Here is a 21,357-nt window from a genome sequence, read left to right on the forward strand (position 1 = left end):
TCCAGTGCTTCTGGGCAGGAAGGAAGTCGAGCCGAAAAACATGGCAGAGAGAAGTCTTTCTTGTCTGTTTGGTGGCGGAGCTAAAAAAAGGAGAGGGGGGCCAAGGTGGGGAATGGGAAGAGGAAGAAAGTGAGGAAAAAGGGAAGAGAAGTGAACACAATGAATAAAAATTTCATAAAGTTCGGCGTGTGGTTTCTTTGATGCGAGCAATAGATAGTGTGTGCAGTCTGCAGGCTCTGTGGAGGCAGCAATTAATGCTACATGTGCCCACAGGCCACACTGTGAGAGGCTGAGGACGGTGGCTTGTTTTAGAAGTGTGTCGCACCATCACTCTACACTAGACACCCGCCTTTTGTTTTCTTTCAACGTCCTGTATGTAAACCTCCTCGTCCACTGACTTCATCTTTAAAATGAAGCATCTCTGAACTTGTAGTCTTGTAGGTTTGAGCAGTCACAAGATGAACCTCTGAGTCCTGAGTACAATATATACAATACAAAAAATACAAATACAAGAAAGTACAATATTAAAAAACCTCTGTGTGTGTGTGTGTGTGTGTGTGTGTGTGGGTGGGTGGGGGGGGGGCTCAATCCTGTGGCACTGCATTAGCCAAACATCATGACTGCATAAAAGGATTTTGCTACATGTCTCATTTCTGTCAAACACAGCTTGTCACTACATCTACAAATGTAAGTTAAGGCTCTACCACACAAAGCAAAAACCATAACAACCATTTACCAGAAATGCTAATGACTTCTCTGTGCCTGAGCTCACCTGGACTGATGCAAAGTGGAAAAGTCTGCTGTGGTCTGATGGGTCCACGTTTTGAAACTGTTTCTGGAAACTGTGGTCATCATGTCCTCCATGCTACAGAACAAACAGACAGATTGTTACCAGCACAAAGTTCAAAAGCGCCTGTGATGGTATGGGCATGTGTTAGCACATAGCATGAGCCTCCCTGCTTATTCCAGCAAGCCAATGCCAGGCAGCGTTCTGTTTTTCAGAACAGTGAGCCTTTGTTATGAAAGAGAGCAGGTACTAGACTGGCCTATCTGCAGTTAAAATATCCCATTGAAAATTTGTGAAGCACAAAATATCACAAGAGGAGACCCTGATAAAATGAATTTCACTTCCCTTCCCTTCAACAATTAGTGCCTTCAGTTCCCAAACTATTATTAGTTGGAATTAGGAAAGATGATGTAACATAGTGGTAAACATGCCCTTGTCACAACTTTTCTTGTAACATGTTGCATCAATGGCAGATTGAGTGTATTCGCAAAAAAATAAAAAAAAACAAGGTTTATCACTTTGAAGATTAAACAGCTTGCCTTTATACTGTAAGATAAGATAAGATAATCCTTTAATAGTCCCATACCTGGGAAATTGCAGTGTTACAGCAGCCAAAAGGATACAGACGCTGAAGAGCATGCAAAGATAAGAGCAGGATGTGCATTGAAAAAGAATAAATACACAGGAAACAAGTACATGCAGCTGTACACAGAATAGAAAGACAATTCAGTTAAACGTAGATCAAATAGGATTTGAAAATCGCTGCATTCTGTTCAGCGTTTCAGTGGTGGGTCAGAGTGTGTCTGTGATGTTAAAATTTGTTGTATAACACACAGAAGGGTGAAAAGAGATATAGGAACTCCTCAAATGCCTGGAAAGTTCTCTCTCTTGGTCTGTCTCTCTCTCTCTTTCTCCAGTTTTGCTGAGGTAGGTATCTGTGATGCGGCGTGGGGCGTGTGAGGAGAGCGCTGGGAGTTTGTTCACCGTAAAAATTCCTCAAAGTCAGGAGAAAGAGGAAGAGCGGGAATCCTGCCACCCGGGCACTGCAGCTCGGGCAGTTCGGTCCTCTCAAATGTTTGAACAGAAAGCGCCAGTGGGCTTCCCCGACATCAATACTGGATCTGCACCAAATCTTCTTCCGCTTTAAAACTCTTAACAACCGACCCCCTACCTCAGCCTGACACACACACACACACACAAACACACACTTCTTGTGTTGCTGGCCTAAGAGCAATGAGACTTAACTTTGATTTAATTATGCCTGCAACCAACTTGGTCCTGGATCAGCTGAAGTGAAACTTACACATCTTGTGTGTGTGTGTGTGTGTGTGTGCACCTGACTCCTGACAGGCTGTATGTAACCAGGACTGCAGGGATTAAACAGATTATCTTTACGCTTTTCTCTACAAGCATAACATGTACTTTGTTAACTGTACATCAAATATAATATATTGGGGTAGAGGAATCGTTACTAGTTCTGTTTTGTGTAAATTCAAGCAAGTGACTTTGATTAACTGGCCAAGCTACCGTATGGGACTCTGAGTCGTTGCAGAAACTGTGGAGAAACCTGCCTCTCTAAAAGCTTGGAAAGTTCTCAGAATCACTGTTTCTGCAGAAATATTCTCCTGGAAGTGAAAATGAATATGAAACATTGATATAACTATCAAGGGAATTGCTAATCATTGCTTCCTCATTTATTTATTTATTTGAAATCCACAAAGCCACTGTACTAATATTTGACAGTTAAGCCCTCTAAGGTGTAAATGGGAGGGGGGGGGGGTTTACAGGTCCCTGGTGTGTGTGTGTGTGTGTGTGTGTGTGTGTGTGTGTGCCTGTGTCACAATGGAACAGCAAGCCATGTGAGGCGAATGGCTCTAAATTTTACTCCCCTTCTGTGTACCCCTATAGACCAACTAAGATGTGTGTGTGTGGAAGAGAGCGAGGCCCAAGGCTATTATTCTCCCATTAATTTTTCCATTTGAAATCAAACCTCAGCGGGCGTGCATGAGGGAATCAGAGGAGGGGGAGAGAGAGAGGATAAGAGTGAGGATAACCTCATCGGGGTTGTGGAGGTGAGGCTGGGGCGGGGGGGGCAAACGTTGGTTGCAGCAGCATTAATGTCCAATAGGGGAGGCAATTTCACTTTCACATGAATCCTCATTATTTGTAAGACTGTCTCCATTCCCCTTAATGTTTCTAGACATTGTTTAATTTTTATTTTTTGTTTTATAGCTACACAATTTTTTCCATTTTTGCTTTCACCAGCTGGAAAAACTCTGATGTCTCAGGCTGCCAATCTACAATTCATATACAAAACACTCATAGCTGTACAGGCCTGAAAATTATTTCATTTTGCCAGTCAGTCGCACTTTCTGCTGCAAAAACATTCAGCACATAGAAGGCGTCTTACATTGTTATATTCCTGCTCACAAATAGTTGAGAAGACCTGTTAACCTTCATTCCTCCACCCTACCTACCCACGCAAACACACACCCCCTCTACCTCGCACTTCCTCTTTGAGACTGCTTCAATTCCAGTCACTGCTCTCCACCCTGTTTTCCCCCTGTCTTTCTTTGAAAAAGTGCCAGTGCTTGCTAATCTGTCAATCAGATGTTGTCCTGTTGTGGCCACGATGGGGGTCCGTGATGGCGCGCCATACACCTCCAGCAGCTCGGAGCGGCTCGATGATTAACCAGGCAGGTAGTGAGTCAAACTGCTGACAGCAGAAACACACTGACAGCTGATTTGGAAGACAATGGTCCCACTCCCTCTACTTAACTTGTCATGGCAGTCAAAGCACCTTCTCCATTAACTTCTGACATAAATGGAGAGATGGAGGGAAACACTCATTTGCTGCATTGCACTCGTGGATATTTGGACATGTTTAAATGAGCACAAATACTCTTCTAAAAAGATCAACTTAAGAGCATAGAAGAGCAAGAAATGCAACACAAAATGTCAAAATGGAACTGATTGGACACTTTGTACTGGGATGTTCTGATTAATTGGTCTGTTCTGATTCGCTGCGGTCTTTATCGTGGTTGTGATGTTACTGTGAAGGTCTCATGGAAGACATCATGAGATCCTGTACCCGCACATCCAGAAGTGAAGTCCGTACAGCACGGTGTCAGAAAACCCAGCATCGCCTTGTCTTTCAGATTAATAGTCCAACACTTCCCAATTATTAACCGCCCCTGCAGTGTACCATTCATATTCAAAGCTGTTTACCTCCCTCCACTTCCTGCGCTTTGTGTCTTGTGTCTTTACAGGAGGGAATGGACGATGCAGGCAGATCTGTCAATCAAACAGCAGCCCCCAGCCACCAGTAGCTGCCCATAGACAGCCGTCCATACACCTCCACCGGCTCTGGTCCCTCCTCAGCTCAATGAGTAACTAACCTGCAGGTATTGAATCAAACTGCTGACAAGCATGTGGAGAGGGAGTGAAGGGGTGGGGAGACGGGGGCTGTGTAGGTGGAAGGATGGTAAGATAGAAAGGGAGGGGAGGACGGAGATGACAATAGCATCATTTTGTAGCCCACCTTGGTGACGTAACCTTTAACTTTGCAAAGAAAGATGGGTCTCTTCCCTGTCCATCTAGCACCTTTCCTTTTTTCCCCCCTCTTATTTCTCCTTCTCACTTTCTAAGTGGCATCCTTTGAAGGGCTGTCCCTCTCTCTCATCTTGTCTCCTTAGACAGATGAGTCTTGTCAGCGCTGCCATCACTGCCCAGCTAAACATTAATGACTCTCTTGCCTGACAAGTGTTGGCAGGGCAGCGGAGAGGTGAAAGGGGGACATCTCTGGACAAAACCAGGGATGAAGGAGAAGTGATGGCTTTATCTGCTTGACACATTCTCTTTTGTCTCTGTGAACTTGTGTATATGCATTTGTGCCATCAGCAGATTCTTGGCTTGACATGACGGTTTTATTGCCCTGTTTTTCCTCCCCTCTGAGGAGATGGTCCTCTTTGTATTCCCATTGCCCCTCATCCTTCCTACTGGCATTTCTGACATTCCTTCAAGTATCTGTGTATGTGTGTAAGTGTGTGTGCGTACATGCAGGCTTGTGTGTTTATCTGTGCTTCGACTTATTTGCAGGTCCACGTGTGTTTCCTTCGTATCCTCATGTGCATTTCTTAGAGAGAGCATCCTGGACTTTGATGTTGGCGACAGTGATGGTGGTGACGGCAGGTCACTGGGAAGAGTCATCCCACAGGGACGGGCAGTAAGAGGAGAAGAGGATGGAGAGGAGGGGCGAGCTGAATGGAGGGAAAGGTCTCCGCTGGTCTGTGGGTCAGGTTAGTATTACACAACTCATGTGTTTTACACATAAAGCGAGCCGCTGGGATATTCCATTCCTCTATAATTTCTGCATGGTTTTTCTCCATTCGCCCTTCCCCATTGTGGTCTCTTTTTCCATACTCTCACTGCTGTCTCGCTCTCTGTGTTGTCACTCAGGCCTATGGCCTCTTTTCCCATCTCTCTTCTGAATTATTAACTCCCCATCTAAGGAGAGTGCATGGGTACTGCTGAATACACATAGCACAGGCCCGGCTTGGCACCCACATTTCAGATGCCCCCCCATTTAAGAGTATTACATAGCTGCATGTCCCATCAGTCCCCACCCTATGCATACTCACACACACACACACACACATAAACTTGAGCAGTTTGTCTTTATGAACAGCTGATGGTTGAACAGTGAGACAAACAGACAAGTTGTCATGTCTTCCAGCCAACATTCCTTCACTGTAGAGCTGCAGGCCTCCTGTGGTGAAGCCGCCCACTCTCCTGGCTTACCTCTCCCCAGGCAGCCTCTATCTCCTCTGGGTTCCCAGTGCAATGATTAACCCCGGGTCTGATCAATGCTTCTGCTGACTCTGATACATCACCGGAGCCTTGCAGCTGCCATGTAAAGGAAGCGTCAGCTCTGCGCTACTCGTGACAGAGCATACCCACTCCATCACTTAAATCAGGCCGTACACACGTGTGCACGCACACACACACACACACACACACATATACACACACGGGAGGTGGTCAAAATAACAGGAACACGTGACAACAGCATGCAATCCAGTACAGTAGTCTAGCTGTAAATACAACAGCAGTAAAGCTTTTGATTGTCATTTTTTGCTGAGACTGTTAGAGGTGTTTATTCTGTATTTCTCATGTGAAGTTATACGGGTTTTTATTACAAATTAAATTATGTCAATTTCATTGTGTCATCTATTTTGTCAGCCTGGGTGTGTGTAATGTATTTTGGCATGTGTTGTGAAAGAAAATTATTTATATTTGTATAGAGGAATTTTCACAATAGTTAAAAGTCTAATTTTTCTAATTATTTCAGGCATTTAAATGAGACTCAGCTACTCTAATGAATCTGGGCTTCTGGACAGGTTTATTTCACTAGGAAACATTTTGTGTGTGTGTGTAAGTTTTTGCCAAGGGACGTAAAGAGAGATAAAGGGAATGAGACAAACACAGAAACAGAAGAACAAAATAAAAGGTGGCACGAAGAGAAAGATTGGCATCGCTCATCACCCAGAGGAGTTTTACCTCGACAGCAGGGGGAAGCCCTGATTTCCTGAAGATGACAGGAAGCACAATAGCAGAGTGTTCTGTCAGCACATCCTCCTCACAGAGCCAGGTTAATGATTCTGTAGCCACAGCTGAGCTGGAGAGAGGGATGAGCGGAGGGAGGAACAGAGGGGAAAAAGAGGCGGAGGGGGTTGGCATTCAGCTACACTTAGGCCGTCATTACAGCTGCATTAGGAATGATGGTGTGTTTTTGTCATTTTAATTACCTTTAATCTGATCTCTTCATACTCGGGCCGTTCGTTAATGAGGCAGAACAAAAACTACATGTCAAACATGTTTAGCATGCATTCACGCTATCAGTCATGCAGCTAACATGGCACGGCTCGTATACTGATAGAAACTTCAAGCAGAGTTCTGCAACATTCAGCCTGCAACCGTGTTGTGAAAAATTACAGCAAAGCAGTTATATGTAGGATTGCTCTTTAGTGTTATGTTATGATGATGCATAACAATATTATAGTAAGCAATTTCAGATATCTACCTGTCTTCAAAATCTAAACTTGTACATGGCAAAAACAAGTGTTTGCCATCTCTGATTAGGTGGTATAACACTGCATGTGATAGAAGTAACCAGATGTGGACTTCGCAACACTATATTTCCCGTGTTTTTCAAATTTAATTGCTTTTTGTCTTGCTGAATTCTGCAATTTTATATTTGATAGCTTTATATTTTTTATTATTTTGTTGTTTTTATTTTTTTTTTCTTATTCTCGTGATAACTTGGCACCCAACTGAATTTGTGACTGCAGTTTCAGACAGTCACAGTGCAGCTCCCCAGGGGAGTAACTCCTCCATTCGTCTCCATACTGGGACTCGGTTAAAGTATTAACCAACTGCTGCTTAACAATATTGCTGACTGGTGTGTGGAAACAGGAGGGATCAAAGTTATCATGTAGAGGAGAAAGGCGCCTTTCACTGAGCCCATACAGCCTGTCCACTCCGTCTTACCAGCCCATTCAGAGCAGCACTCAAGACACTCCCATCCTCCCACTCCTCACCTCCCTCATTCTACTCTCATTTTTTATTCCTCATCTTTTATTCTAACACTTCCTCTTCCACACTCGTCTTTCCTTCGTGTACAAAATATTGAATAATTATTTATTTCCAGCAGAAACGCATCTGCATGCGTTTCCCCAACCTTGCATTCCATGTCTTCCTTCACTCCATCTCTCCATCTGTCACCTGGCAGAGTAATCACATCCACATTTGATAAGGCTGGTTAGGTGGGTCATAAAAAGTTTATGCTTGTGATGCCTGAGTCTCATTTATTATCCCTGCTAATGTAGCAGTTGCGAGTGGGAGGAGGGACGGAGCCAGGGAGAGTGCGAGAGGTTGAGAGTGAGAGGCCACCACATTAAGGGATCATTACTCCTCTATAGGCTCTGTCCCTAGCTTTCAGTGCTAGATAAGTCCTCTTTATGCTTTATGGCCTTGATGAAGCCAGTGCTCTCTGTATTTAAGTGTTCCATAGCCACTAAGAGTTCAAGATGCTTATAGCACAGGAGGTAGTTACCGTTCTCTAACCACAGAACTATTGGCTTAAGCCCTAATGCGTGTATCTATTTCCCCTACATTTACTTCACCAGTAAATGTGAAGATTTGCGGTTTCTAATTGACATTGGTTTGTGTTGCATGCTAATAAGATGTTGCACTAATCTAAAACAAAGCACACTTAAAGCAGCAGCCTTTGTGGCAATCTGCATTATGTTTGATTTCCAAAGAAGAGTAAATGTTTCCGTTTCGATGCTACAAGATTTCCAGGCAGGTTTTTACACGATGCTGTGAGATTACAGGGTTACATGTGAAAACAGCTCTATTTCCTGCAGGGCATGAAGAATATTAAAGTTGGTATTCAGTATTTTTCTTACTGTCAACAAATCCCACAGAAATGCCAAAACTAACAATGAACTGATCCTACTAACAAGTGTTGTCAGTGTAGCAAAGCCTGTTGCAGCCTTATCCCCTGCACAAGAAAAACCTCCATTGTTGTCCAGATTTAAAATAAAAAAATAAAAACAATTTTAAAAAAAAAACACGAAAGAGTCACACTGTTGAACCAGCTGACATGTTCCTCCATTGCATTGAACATGGGCTCTGTTGTTCATTTTGAATCAATCCAACACACTCTGTCCTGATAATATAAATACTCACTAGTGCTGATATTCCATAGCTGAACGCGAATGCCCGACAAAAACACCGCTCGCTCTGCTTTGAGAAATAGTGGAAGTTTTAGCAAAGTTTTTAGCCTATCTCTTAAATTAAAGCGTCAGACAGCAGTCAAAAGTATTGGGAAACCAGCTGAAGAACTGTTGTTTCAGTCTTTTCCTTTGATTTGTTGACAATAACAGTACAGAATATTGCCATACTCTAATGTGGAAATACTGTTTTGCTCATGATGGATTACTTCTACGGGCTACAACACTGAAACGAAACAAAACAAAACCAAAAAAAAAAAAAGCAGAGCATGATGAGAATGTGCAGATGGGATGGTGAGGGAGTATGGGCCTATATGAGTGTGTTAGCGTTGGGGGGAGGCTACCCAGAGGCACAGATACTGATAGATTGGCCTGGGAGAACTGTGATGCAGATCCACTCATCAAGATTGATGTTCTGCCATTCTGCTTTAAGTGCAATTAAATTGGCCCCTGTGTTAAAAAGCCCAGCCGATAACGTGGCTGAGGCTGAGATTACGCTACATTTCCCTTGCGCTTTCCTCCACCTGCATCCCTGCCACAGCCACTCAGAGATTTACTTTACATTCTCAGCCTCCATCGGACGGGAACTTTCCCGGCATCACGACCTGTTCGTCATTCCTGATTTACAACTTTATGAGCAGCTCGTGGTTTTTTTTCCACGTAGCCCACAAAGTAGTTTTTAAATCAATGCCGCCTAAAAGTTTTTAATCACTTTCTGGTTGTTGTCTTACCACAGAATTGATGACTTGTACATTAGTGCATGTTTAATGTGTAATAATGCACAGTGATTACTGAGAGGAAGGAAGTTTAATGTCTTCATGAACAATTCCAACATAACTCATCTCTGGCAGTTGACAAGCTTGTCTATTTAGTCCTAAAGCAATATTCTGAAGTAAGGACAAGGTCATGAGGAGGTATATCACTGCTTGTTTTCACCTCTACAGTTTGTTTGCAAACAGTTCGGATCAAACCGTTTCTTCTGTGTACAACACTCGCTCTCACTTGTCCAGCAGCATGTACACCTCATAATGTACTCAATTTTCTGCTAAATGGAGATATTTGCAATAATTCAAATTGAATGTCGATCACAGTCCAATCCATCTCTCTTTCTGTCACAGTCTCCATTCTGCTGCAGGCCTCGCCCACCTCTGTCAGTGTCAAGTTGTTAACCCCGTGTCAACAGTGGCGCAGGGCGTATTTGGACCCGGTTGATGGATGGGTCTTGGTGGACTTGTCCCACGCAAACATATTCTCAGAGTCAGCTGAGAGAGGTGCAGCGTGTGTGTGTGTCAACCCCTCCACCCACATACACACACACACATGCGAGTACACACGTACATCCTGGACTGTGGCGCCCCTCTCCGTCACCCACTGACACCCAGTTTCTCTAGTTTGGACCCAGATGGGCGGAGTTCTGACCCCACTGTCACAGGACGAAGGAAAACAAATTCAAGATGGTTTTTTTCCTTCCCGAAAACGGGAAACTTGACCCAGGTCTTTTGCATGGGTGTATTGCATTTCCTTGTGAGGGCTTGACATCATGTTCCCTTAACAAACCAGTAAAATTAACTTTGCCAGCTCACCCCAAGGGGAACATGTAATAATCAAGAGGAAGACCATCACAAATTGTGATTTTCTTTCTTCTGTCATTGTTTGAGCAGTCATTTTCACACTTCAGATATTAAAGACGTTGACTTTTACTTGTCTTAAAAAAACAATATTAATTCATTAATTTGACATAAATTTTGTGTGAAGATTCAAATGCTGAATTTTAGCTACTTTTGTTGCTGATAATGTCTATAAATGTAAAAATATCCTTCCAAGTAACAAATACCTTTTCCGCTTGGCATCAGATCTGCTGATTTGGAAAAGGTTGTTTAATTGTCACCATGAGGACAAATAATTAAAACGAACGTGTTTAAAAACTACATTGATTGCATACAACCAGTGTAATTAAACTTAACAAGACAGTACTTTGTCTTCTTACGTTGAATTGTTTTATTTGCTCTCTAAGCCCCTTTGTAACTGAGCAAATCATGTCTTTCCCTTGGTTTTCTGACATTACATTACTTTGATGTATCATTTTCTTATAATCAAGACGGAAAAAACAGCAGAGACATTATAACAGTCTGAGCATGTGAACACATGGTTTGGGGCAGAGATGGCATCAGCACATGACTGATCACTCGTCAATATCACAGGTTCATCCGGCACCATTAGTCATGTGCGCTGCATCCTGTCACTCCACACAGCTGCTCGCCGTCTCTCTCCTCCACCTCTCATTTCTCTTTCTGCCCAACTTTCTCTGTTCTTTTTATACTCCTCGCCAAACGCGTTCAGCTTCTAAGACATTCCTGTCATGGCTTATGGGGGGTGGGGGTGAAAATAGGCTGGATAGAAAGGAAAAGAGGAGAGTGCCGTGGTTCATATGTAGGCGGGTGACTTTAGTTACATGCCATGTGCTCTCTTTCTGCTTTTTGGAGGGGTGGAGGGGCTGTCATAATGTGTTGCGTTGTCCACTCTGGCTTAGAGGGTCAGATTAACAAGGAGTCCGGGTCTCTCTTTGCACTGGTCCCCTTATAGGGCACAATGACAGGGGCGATCCATCAATTCTGTCCCTAACAGGGTGGGGGTCAGTGGGGGTGGAGGCTGTGGGGCTGGGCCCTGCTCTGGCTGGCTGATGGAGGGTTGCGGAGAACAGGATGGGGCTGGTTAAACTTTAACCAGCTCTCTTCCTACACACTGAAGACCACATTCAGCCACCATTCTCTTCTGTGGGAGACTCCTATGTTTCGTCAACCCAGGATCCATGACCCACCGCCCACTGGGACCCCCTCTCGCCCACTCAAGGCCCCGCGCCCACCTGCTTCCATATGGATCACTGCAACAGAACGGCAACTTTTGGCCATAGCGTGGGAAGAAAGTGACTCCGAGGTCTTCTCTCCATCTGCACATAGAGCAAGTGGCTACATTAACCCAGCCCTCCGCACGCGCCATACAGCCCCCTGATATACTAACCATGACTTCATATCCAAAACTGTCTCGCCTCTGTTTGTCTGTGGCACTGTCACATCCTGCGTTAACACATTTTCACAGCAGATCAATAGCAATAGGCTCCTTTGTGATTGTAGAGGGGTAAGTCGTGAGGCACACCATGTTTAAGGCATGAAAAATGATGGCTGGCCTTTTGATAGTCATTTAATACACAGTTGCACACTTTGATAGAATTTGGCAAAAGCCTCTCCCCGGTGAGTTAACAATGCGTACTCAAAATCATATTTTCATGGGGGCCCATTCAATCTTATCCGCCTGTTCCAGGAAAAACTGCAGTGACAAATGGGATGTGAGCGCACTCTGGGTGGCTGTGGGTCACATCAGGTGCAGAGCAGGTTGGAGGTGTAAACCCAATGCGTTCCTGTTCACTGGTCCAATCATCTTCATTGATTGAGCCAATGATTGAGAGGGTCCTACCTTTCTTTACGATGCCAGCAAAAGGAGGTGAAGGCTAAAGAAAGGGGATAAACCATAGCGAGGAAAATGACAGAAAGAAAAAAATACTGTTTATGTGCACTTTTATACATGCACCTCTATATAGTATATCACAGACTGATTACTTACATTATAGAATGATAATATAAAACAAGAAAAATAGGTTAGCATAGTTCTCAGTCATTTAAGACTCCATATTTGTGCATCAAGAGCGGGAATCAGGTGACAGTCTGATTCATTTAGATTTGATGAGGCTCGGCCGTCCACGCACGCACTTAATAATGCAGTAATTTCTGCCCATTTGACATGGGGAGAGCGAGGGACTGACACTCTTTGGGGAAAGGGTGAGGGCAAGACATTTGGAGAGTGGTTGAGTGAGTGGGAGAGCAGATGGTTTTTTTAAAAAAAGAGGAGGGGCACAGAGGGAAAAGGTGCTGCTGCGTGGCAGAGAGAAGAGGTGAGAGGTTTGAAGTGAGAGAAGGAGGGGAGTTGGGGAGCTGTCCATTTGTACAAACCTAAGAATCTGTCATGTGTCGGGTCGTGTTTTCTTCGCTCCAGCGTCGAGGTGGTTTTGACAGCTAGGACTTTCTCTCCTTCATCCACGCTGCAAATGACATTACGGAAATTGTGTTTGTGGCGTTGCCTAGGCCAGGGACTCCTGGGAAGCTGAGAGGGTCACAGGGGTCAGGCAGAAAGAGAGAAAAAGGGGAGAGGGAGAAACCAAGACAGCAAAAGCTATAAGCTTGATTTAAAGGCCTTAGAAAACTTAAGTGGAACATAATGAACTTAAAAATAACAAATTGGTTAAAATAATGCCGAGTATTTAAATAAAACTAACATGTGAGAATATTTAAATCATTCCAAGGTACACATATGTACCGATGGTTTCTTTTAACATCAGCAAAGCTCACCTGGACTGGGATGTGCAGGGATTACTCCTTCCAGCATATATACAGGGCTGTGTCTAAAGATTTGCTGTACTTCTAGTCTCTTAGGGCATGCTCAGACTCCTAAATATTTCAGCACTAGAAATGAACTGCTCTCTCAGGGGGGCAATCCTGTGCCTGATTGCCCTAGCCTGGTGTTTATAGCCTGGGTAGGACTGGGTTGACCTGGGCCAGGCCGTGGTCCTCGCCACTGCAGGTGTATACATCTCCAACCTTCCCTAACAAGGACCAGGGGAGCAGCAGAACCAAAGCTCCTCCATAAAGTACAATTACAAGCAAAGGGAAGGATTTTGTGCTATTCTGTGTGTGTGATTTCCCCCTTTACTGTTCACAATCAATCTTTAATAAGCCATTGAATATTAACTGGATTTGTAGGAGCTGAGTGTCAACTCCCATGAGTGTAAGCCGGAGGCCCAAGGTTTAGCAGACAGTGGAGACTGTGGAAAGAGGGGGCACAAGGAGCATTTGCAAGGTGGGGGATGAGTGTTTTACATGGGGCTTATATGCAAAAAGTGGTTATAGTCAATTACAATTACAATCATTCTCCATGGGAAGGACAACCAGGGTAATTGTAGTCTCAGTACCCCCCTTGAAGCCACTACAGTAACTGTATCACAATGGACCAAACCCTTTTGCAAGAGGTATGAGGATGAAAGAAACAGGATCACAGGTCTTAAGAGATTTCATCATACTGATGAATCTGTAAAAATAACAGATCGGGCACAACAATTGTTGATTAACAACACTGACCACAACAGAGTTCCATGTCTGGTCCCTCTTGCAGACCTCCACATTCCTTGAGCACAGGCTGAGCCCTACAGCAGGGCCGAGGTAGCTCCCCGAACTCTAACCCCCTGCCAGGCAACCTCTTTGTCACTGTCCTGCCTGCCACTGATTAATGGACGTAGTCTTGTGATCAGAAGTCGTGGATGTGGCTGAGGTCCTGATCTCTCTGTGTCTGAGAGCTACAGATGGATCTAGCAGGCTGAGACAGATTAGGCCTTGATGCTGACCCCTATGGAGAGACCTCTGGGTGGACGAGCAGGCCAGGGGGTCCAGGGATAATGGGACCCTTCTCACACCTTTTAAAAGAGAACATGTTTATGGCTACTTAGAGGAAATTGATTTGATTGTGCCAGAAACGCGTGTGTGAACACCCCTGGCACTTTTATTGCCTATTTGTCTTTGAAGTCACAGAGAGAAATTTATGCCCACACTGGGGTTTAGGAGAGTGGGTGTATAGTTGTGTGTGTTTGTGTGTTTAAGAGAGTGAATATTAATATGTGTGTGTGCACAGAGGCATGTGTGCATGCCTATGCTGTGCACAAGAGCAGGTCATGATAAGCGATGCACTGAAGGTGCACTTTATTCGGGTGTCAATCATTAAGTATCAGCTCTAATGACTAGAAGTGCATAATGGAGGCACTGGCAGAAATAAAACAACAAGATTTGTTGAGGCACATTAATTCTCTGAATTGATGTCAACAGGCAGCTACTCTCCCTGCTTGTGTTTTCTTGCTCATGCATCTTGCCTCTATTAAATGACAAATGTTTGAACATGAATTTCAGCTCAGGATTGGCCCAATGAAAGAAGACCGAGTGCTTCCTTTCTGCCTTCAGGGATTTTACACAATTTTTACTTTAGCAAAGAGGGCTTGTGATTCTATGAACTGGTGACTGATAACATGATGGAGAGTACCAGTGAAGTGTGTGGTACAGGTCACATTAGCCCCTTCTCTCATTTCTATCAAGCTATACTCTGTTCTCTCCTTAGGCTCTCTCCTCAACCTTTTTGAGATGTGACCCTTTAAAGCAAAACAACAGCAATATCTTGTCACAAGCAAATGTCTGAGTTGCAAGCGGTTTAACCAACAAGCGATGTTCACTTCTATGACTGAGGCCAGAATAGGTAAAGCTAGCCAGTATTCCCAATAACAATGCTAAGGTGTAAGAAAAGCGTGCGCGTGTCATTGCAAAGCATCTATTTGTTTATTGAGCCTATTTGTCTGTCGTGATGATCTAATTATTATTGTTTGTTGTGATGATCTAATTATCGGAGATGATTAACTTTTCTTCCTGCTGTAAGAGCCAACAGAGGCATATTTCCACTTGTGAAATATTCAGTGTAGAATATCATGATGGACTGTTGCATCTCTGAACCCAAGGCTCATCATAATCTTTCATAAGCAAGATCACATGAAAGTTGGGCAGCTTGTGTGAAGAGATTGAGAAATGATGGAGTGAAAGAGTGAAGACGAAGATGAAGGTGCTCGCTGTGTCAGAAGAGACAGAAGAAACAAGAGGGGAGAGAGCAGTCTGATTTATGCAAATTATAGAATCATATCGATTGGTAATTGATTTACTTTGATACATGCATTCATGGCTGCAGCAGGAACGCACTGATGAGGGTCACCGCCACCTCACAGTTCTCCTGAATTAAGACAAATCAAATTTATTTGTCCATCCCTTCGGTCTCTGCTGCCATCCATCAGCCTCAACACATCACTGCTGACAAAACCGCTTGTGTCTGTGTGTGTGTGTGTGTGTGTGTGTGTGTGTGTGTGTGTGTGTGGCTGGCTGTGTGTCTGTGTGAGTGCATGCATACAAAATTGACCTGATCATATCTAACCTCTACCTGTGTCTGAGAGTCCTACGGATACCTACCATGTAAATAATGGAGGACGTGAACATACATATTATCCTCAAACAGTGCATCAAAGAGACAAGTCAAAAGTACAGGTAAAAAGTCTTTGTCATATTTCATATTTCAGCAAATGTATCATGGATCTTTTTAGTTGCCATTTATTTACATGCAGTATTGATCCTGTTTTCCTGCTGGTAAAAAGGGTTCATAGAAGAGCACGTTCATCTTAATGATGGAGCGTGTTTGTGTGTACGCCTGTGCACCGTAGCTCAAATCTATTTAAGCCACAGAGTGTATGTTAATGTCTGTGAGTGTGTGTGTGTGTGTGTGTGTGTGGGAGACAGAGGGAGATAGAGAGAGTTATTTGGCCATCCCCAGGGGGACAAGTCTTCTGCTCCTCTCTCTTAGGTAATGGAAGCAATGTGTCCATAATCCCAGTGAATGACTAATAAAAGAGAGTAGCGCCTTGGGTCTGTTCCCTCAGCAATATTATGGCCGGGTATTAAACTGAGTGCCTGTGTAATACTGTCAAGTCACTGTTTTCTCAAACACATTCCACACACACTTTATTTATTTATTTTTCTTGCATATCTCTGTATTCGCAAATGAAATCAAAAGTGCTCTTTATGAGGCAAGATTGTTCTCATCGGACTGAGAGCTGTTTATAAAGTCCTGGATCACATCATCACATCACCGGCATCCGGATCCATTGAGTCACCTGAGGCGCTTATGATCGCTGTCTTAATGGAAACCAAACGCTGCTTGAATACTAATAAGCCATGACACCATAACCCACAGCCCTCCACCCGATACCCCTGTACTCTCTTTAAACGCTATTTAATGGCCATGTTAGTGTTATACAAGACGCTCATTAGACACTTTAATTGGTTTGGCCGATGTTGACAGCAGTGTTGATTGGCCGAGTCAGACTACAGAGTTAGTGTGGTGGTTTGTGGGGGTCAGTGGTAAGGTGCCGTTAGTGACTAATGTAGTCATAGTGGACCAAGACTGGACGTCTGAGGAGCTAATTAGGATGGGTGGTGGGCCTGGTGGGCTCTCCCTATGGCCACATGAGGTCATGCTGTCCTGTTCCTACCTTGTGAGGTCTATTAAAACGCAGGCCAGGATGGGTGGGTCAGCGTACTAATTAGAGAACAGTAGAGGTTTATCATGATCGGCCTCCTGTTTTGTATTGATTATGTCAGTTTTGTGGGGATGATGTCACTTCGCCTGTTGTCTCGGCTGATATTTTTGAGGTATTGGTGCTTTCTGACATCATAGCAATCTTTTTCTCTTGTGGCTTAGAGACTGAATTTGTTTAGAGGTATTGGACGGTACTAGTGCAGATGAAAGATCTTTCCTTTCCTTTCCTGAAACATCTCACATGAGCTGTCCCTCTAATGTACTCATTCCTGAGCCTATCCATCCTGGTCACCTCCAAAGAAAACCTCAACATCTTCAGCTCTGCTACCTCCAGCTCTTCCTCATGTCTTTTCTTCAAGGTCACTGTCCTGCTGTCCCGTCCTGCCTGCACACCTGTTTTCCACACTCCCCGGTGCTCTGGATTATTGACCCTCAGTACTTAAGGTCCTGCACCTTCTGTACCTCTGCACCCTGTAACCTTACCGCACACGTCACCACTGTCTTGCTAATTTCATACATATTCTGCACCACTTTAACATACTTATCTGCCACTCCTGACTTCCTCATGGCACCCTATCATATGCTCCCTCTAGATCAACAAGACACAATGCAGCTTCTTCTGACCTTCTCTGTACTTGTCCATCAGCGTTCTCAAGGCAAATATTGCATCCGTAGTGCATTTTCTCGACATGAAACCATAATGCCGCTCACTTCTCCCCTTAGCCTAGCTTCCACTACTCTTTCCCTCAACTTCAATGTTTGGCTCATCAGCTTGATACCTCTGTAGTTTCCACAACTCAGCACATCTCTCTTGTTCTTGTAAATCGGCACCAAAACACTCCTCCGTTTATTCAGGCATCCTCTCACTCTGTAAGATGTTGTTAAACAAACCAGTCAGAAACTCCACTGCCATCTCTCCCAGACATTTCCATACCTCCACAGGTATGTCATCAGGACCAACCACCTTCACACTTCCCAAAGTCATCCTAACTTCACTCTTACTAATCTTTTCTACCTGCTGCTCAACAATAGTTGCCTCATCAACCCTTCTTTCCCTTTCAGTTTCCTCATTCATCAGTTCCTTGAAGTACTCCTTCCATCTTTCCCTCACGCTCCTGTCCCCCGTCAACACACTTCCATCACTATCTTAAATCACTCTAATTTGCTGCACATCCCTCCCATCTCTATCCCTCTGCCTCACCAACCGGAACAAGTCCTTCTCACCTTCCTTACTGTCCAACCTCTGATACATGTCCTCACATGCCTTCTGCTTGGCCTTTGCCACCTCTGTCTTCACCTCTCGCTGCATCTCCGTATATTCCTGCCTACTTTCCTCAGTCCTCTCACCGTCCCACTTCTTCCGAGCCAACCTCTTCCTCTGAATACTCCTCTGCACTTCCTCATTCCACCACCAATATTCCTTGTCATCTTTTCCCCAGATGTAAAAATAAGTTAAAAGCTGTTAAGCTGCTTCACATGAGGTCACTTGAGGCAACATGGGTTGGGTCTGAGGACTACAATTTTGAGGTATGGAGTTAAAAGAATGCTGTTGATGCTACCAGACCTCAATAGTCCACTCCTTATCTCTGCTTAAAATACTATAATAGCAAAACCAACTAAATCACACTGTCAGCAGTCTGTGTGATTTGGGTAATGTGTGGTGCCCTATTTTAACAAGGTAGGAGAATTTATTTCACAAAAAGACGCAGTCTCTTGTGTTTGACACTGTGAGTCCGATAATGTTACAGGAGGGTAATGCTAAATCTGTCAAGTTCTCTTTTAAAGGAACAGTCTGGTATTTGTCGTTGCGGTTAATATCTGGTATTTTTGTGCATTATAACTGGCATATGTATTATACTGGTCATGCATTTGACTCACCCCATCCTTTGTAGAGACTTGGGAAATGTAGACAACATCATATAGGGAAAGGAGCATGAGCCTCCTACCAACTAAAAAATAAAAATCAGTTGAAGAGAAAGCATCCCAAACACTTATCTTTGAGTGAAAGAACAAACAGAGGATGTAATACCCCAGCAGCATGGCTAGGACAACAAGGTCACCAGGGAATGCACTCACTGACACAAATGTTAAATGAGATATTTTCCCCAAGATGTTCTAAAGTCATGAAACAGCATTAAATAGAGCTACACAAAAGAATGAGGCTTCCAGATATATGCAGGAGGTTTTTCATCTTCTGACTAGGCCTTGTTCATTGAAGACTTTTAGACATGTCGCAGCACGGAAAGCACAAGTGTAAATAATACAGTTAATGCTGTCTAATTCCATTTAGCTGCCTCAGTTTCTGGTGTTGTGCAAGCTGGCTTACGGGGACACTTGAACAAAAAGGAGTCATAGTTAATGTTACTGTTTTTCCACTTTGTACACGTAAGTATGGAGTACATACTCTTCTGAATGTCTCCTCAGTGGATGTCTTATATGCAGCACTCTTTTTAATAATCAGTTTTTGATCAAACTATAAAGGGAGTGAAAGGAGTCCAGTCATCCCTCTGTCCATTCACTGCACTGTCCCAGCCTGGCCCTCCTGTAATCATGATTGATTTGAGTCTGGGGCATATATTGCTTGGCGGGTCTATTCTGACTGTACTTCATCACGAGGCATGGCTAAATGCTTTAAAAGCATTGATTTGCCTGAATTACAACATCGCATCCGACCTCTCACCTGTCTGTGTGTGTGTGTGTCTGACTTCGTGAATATGTGAGAGACTGAGAGAGTAAAGACAGATCTCACCTCCACATATCATAACACTCGGCTCTCGTCTCCCTTTATCTCCCCCCCCATCATCTCTGTCGCATCGATTTGCCCCATAAAAGGTGTTTAATTCAATCAAGAGGAAAGTGAGTGCCTGTTTTCCCGGGTCTGTGTCGATAGCGGTATAATCAATTAGAGTGGGCCTAGACACCCCTCACCCTCCCACCCCTTCTTTCTCTCTCTCTCTCTCTCTCTCTCTCTCTCTCACACACACACACACACACACACACACACACACACACACACACACACACACACACACAGAGACTCTTGAATGCTGTCTATTCTTAAATGTCACACACAACTTCCTCAACATCTCTACACTCAGGCCAGCACGCGCAGAGATCCATGTAGGATTTGAGCTTTGAATAACACTGTAATCGTTTAAGCTCGCTCAACTTTATAACATTAAGTTCTCCTGTTGAGTTATCTGACATAAGTTAACTTAGTAAATCAATTCAAGTCAGCTAATGAAAAGAGACAAACTAAAACCAAGTGACGAGAGTTCACTGAAGTTGAGATAACAAATTCAATAAACCTAAAAAAGAACACTTTAAGTTTTCAAATCAAAAGATGAACCCACTCCAACGTGGTTTGTACAGATCAACTTGGATCTTTTTCCTATTATCTTTACAAGATAATAAATCCTTGTTTTTAACTAGAATTTTTGTTTTAACATTATTTCATAAACAAGTCACCAGGCTATCACAGGGCTGACAGCTAGACAGGCACACTCACATTCACATCTACAGGAAACTATTGGAGGGGTTACTAGATAAATTTGTTGTGGTTGTTGTTGTAGTTTTCTTCTCCTATGTAACTATGTAAAACTCCATTTGAAGGAACTGGACAAACCCAAGCAGTGTCCAGAGGGGTGATGGTGGGTACAAACTTGGCACTGAGAATTTTAGGATATTACGTTTCATTTATCAGCGTACAACCTCATGAGGGACCGTATGTGGTCAGGTTTTAGACAGAGACAGATGAAAGAGGGAGGCGCTGAACCAAAAGTGCATTTAAGTGCACTGTCATACCTGATGTCAGTTACTGTACATCGCTTGCACTGTCTGGAGGATAGGAGATGTCCATTCTTGTCAGACACTTTAACATCTGCCATGTATCGAGCTATAGTCTGGTAAATGATAACTACTGATACCAAGTATACACACATGGTTACACACAGGCGCACAAACAAAACCAGACAGCAACCCACAACTATAATACTTAAAAAAAAACCAAACGTGTTTATATTTTCATGTTAAATGCTCATCAGTCATGTTACATAATTGGCTAAAATGTTTCTCAATGATGAGTTTCTTGTTATAAGAATATGCCAGCTTATCACATTGTAACGAGATGTTTATCTTGTGAGATAACAATATAACAAGATAAAGTCACATATTGTTCTTACAAGTAAGGTTTCACAATGATTTAGTATCTTATAATTATCAGAATATATTTTATAATAACATGAAATACATCTTGTTATAACAAAACTGAAGAAGACTGCATTTTTTCCCCACTGCAGCAACACAGGATATTATGTTTTACAGTGTATTATACTTGTCATAAGCCCAGGTCCTTTGAGCAAGGCATTTCTCACTGTGCCTCTACTTTGAGCTCACTTTTATCTCATATTTCCACACATTAAACCCACGCTTCTATCAGTGTGGTTGTAACAGTGTGTGCTGTATTCACATGGGTACCAACACTCAGCACACTCGAGCGTGCAAACACACGACACCTAACCACTAGACAATAAAGGGAATGAAGAAATAAAA

Source organism: Scatophagus argus, chromosome 8 (assembly GCF_020382885.2).
Source record: "Scatophagus argus isolate fScaArg1 chromosome 8, fScaArg1.pri, whole genome shotgun sequence".
Classification (NCBI taxonomy): Eukaryota; Metazoa; Chordata; class Actinopteri; family Scatophagidae; genus Scatophagus; species Scatophagus argus.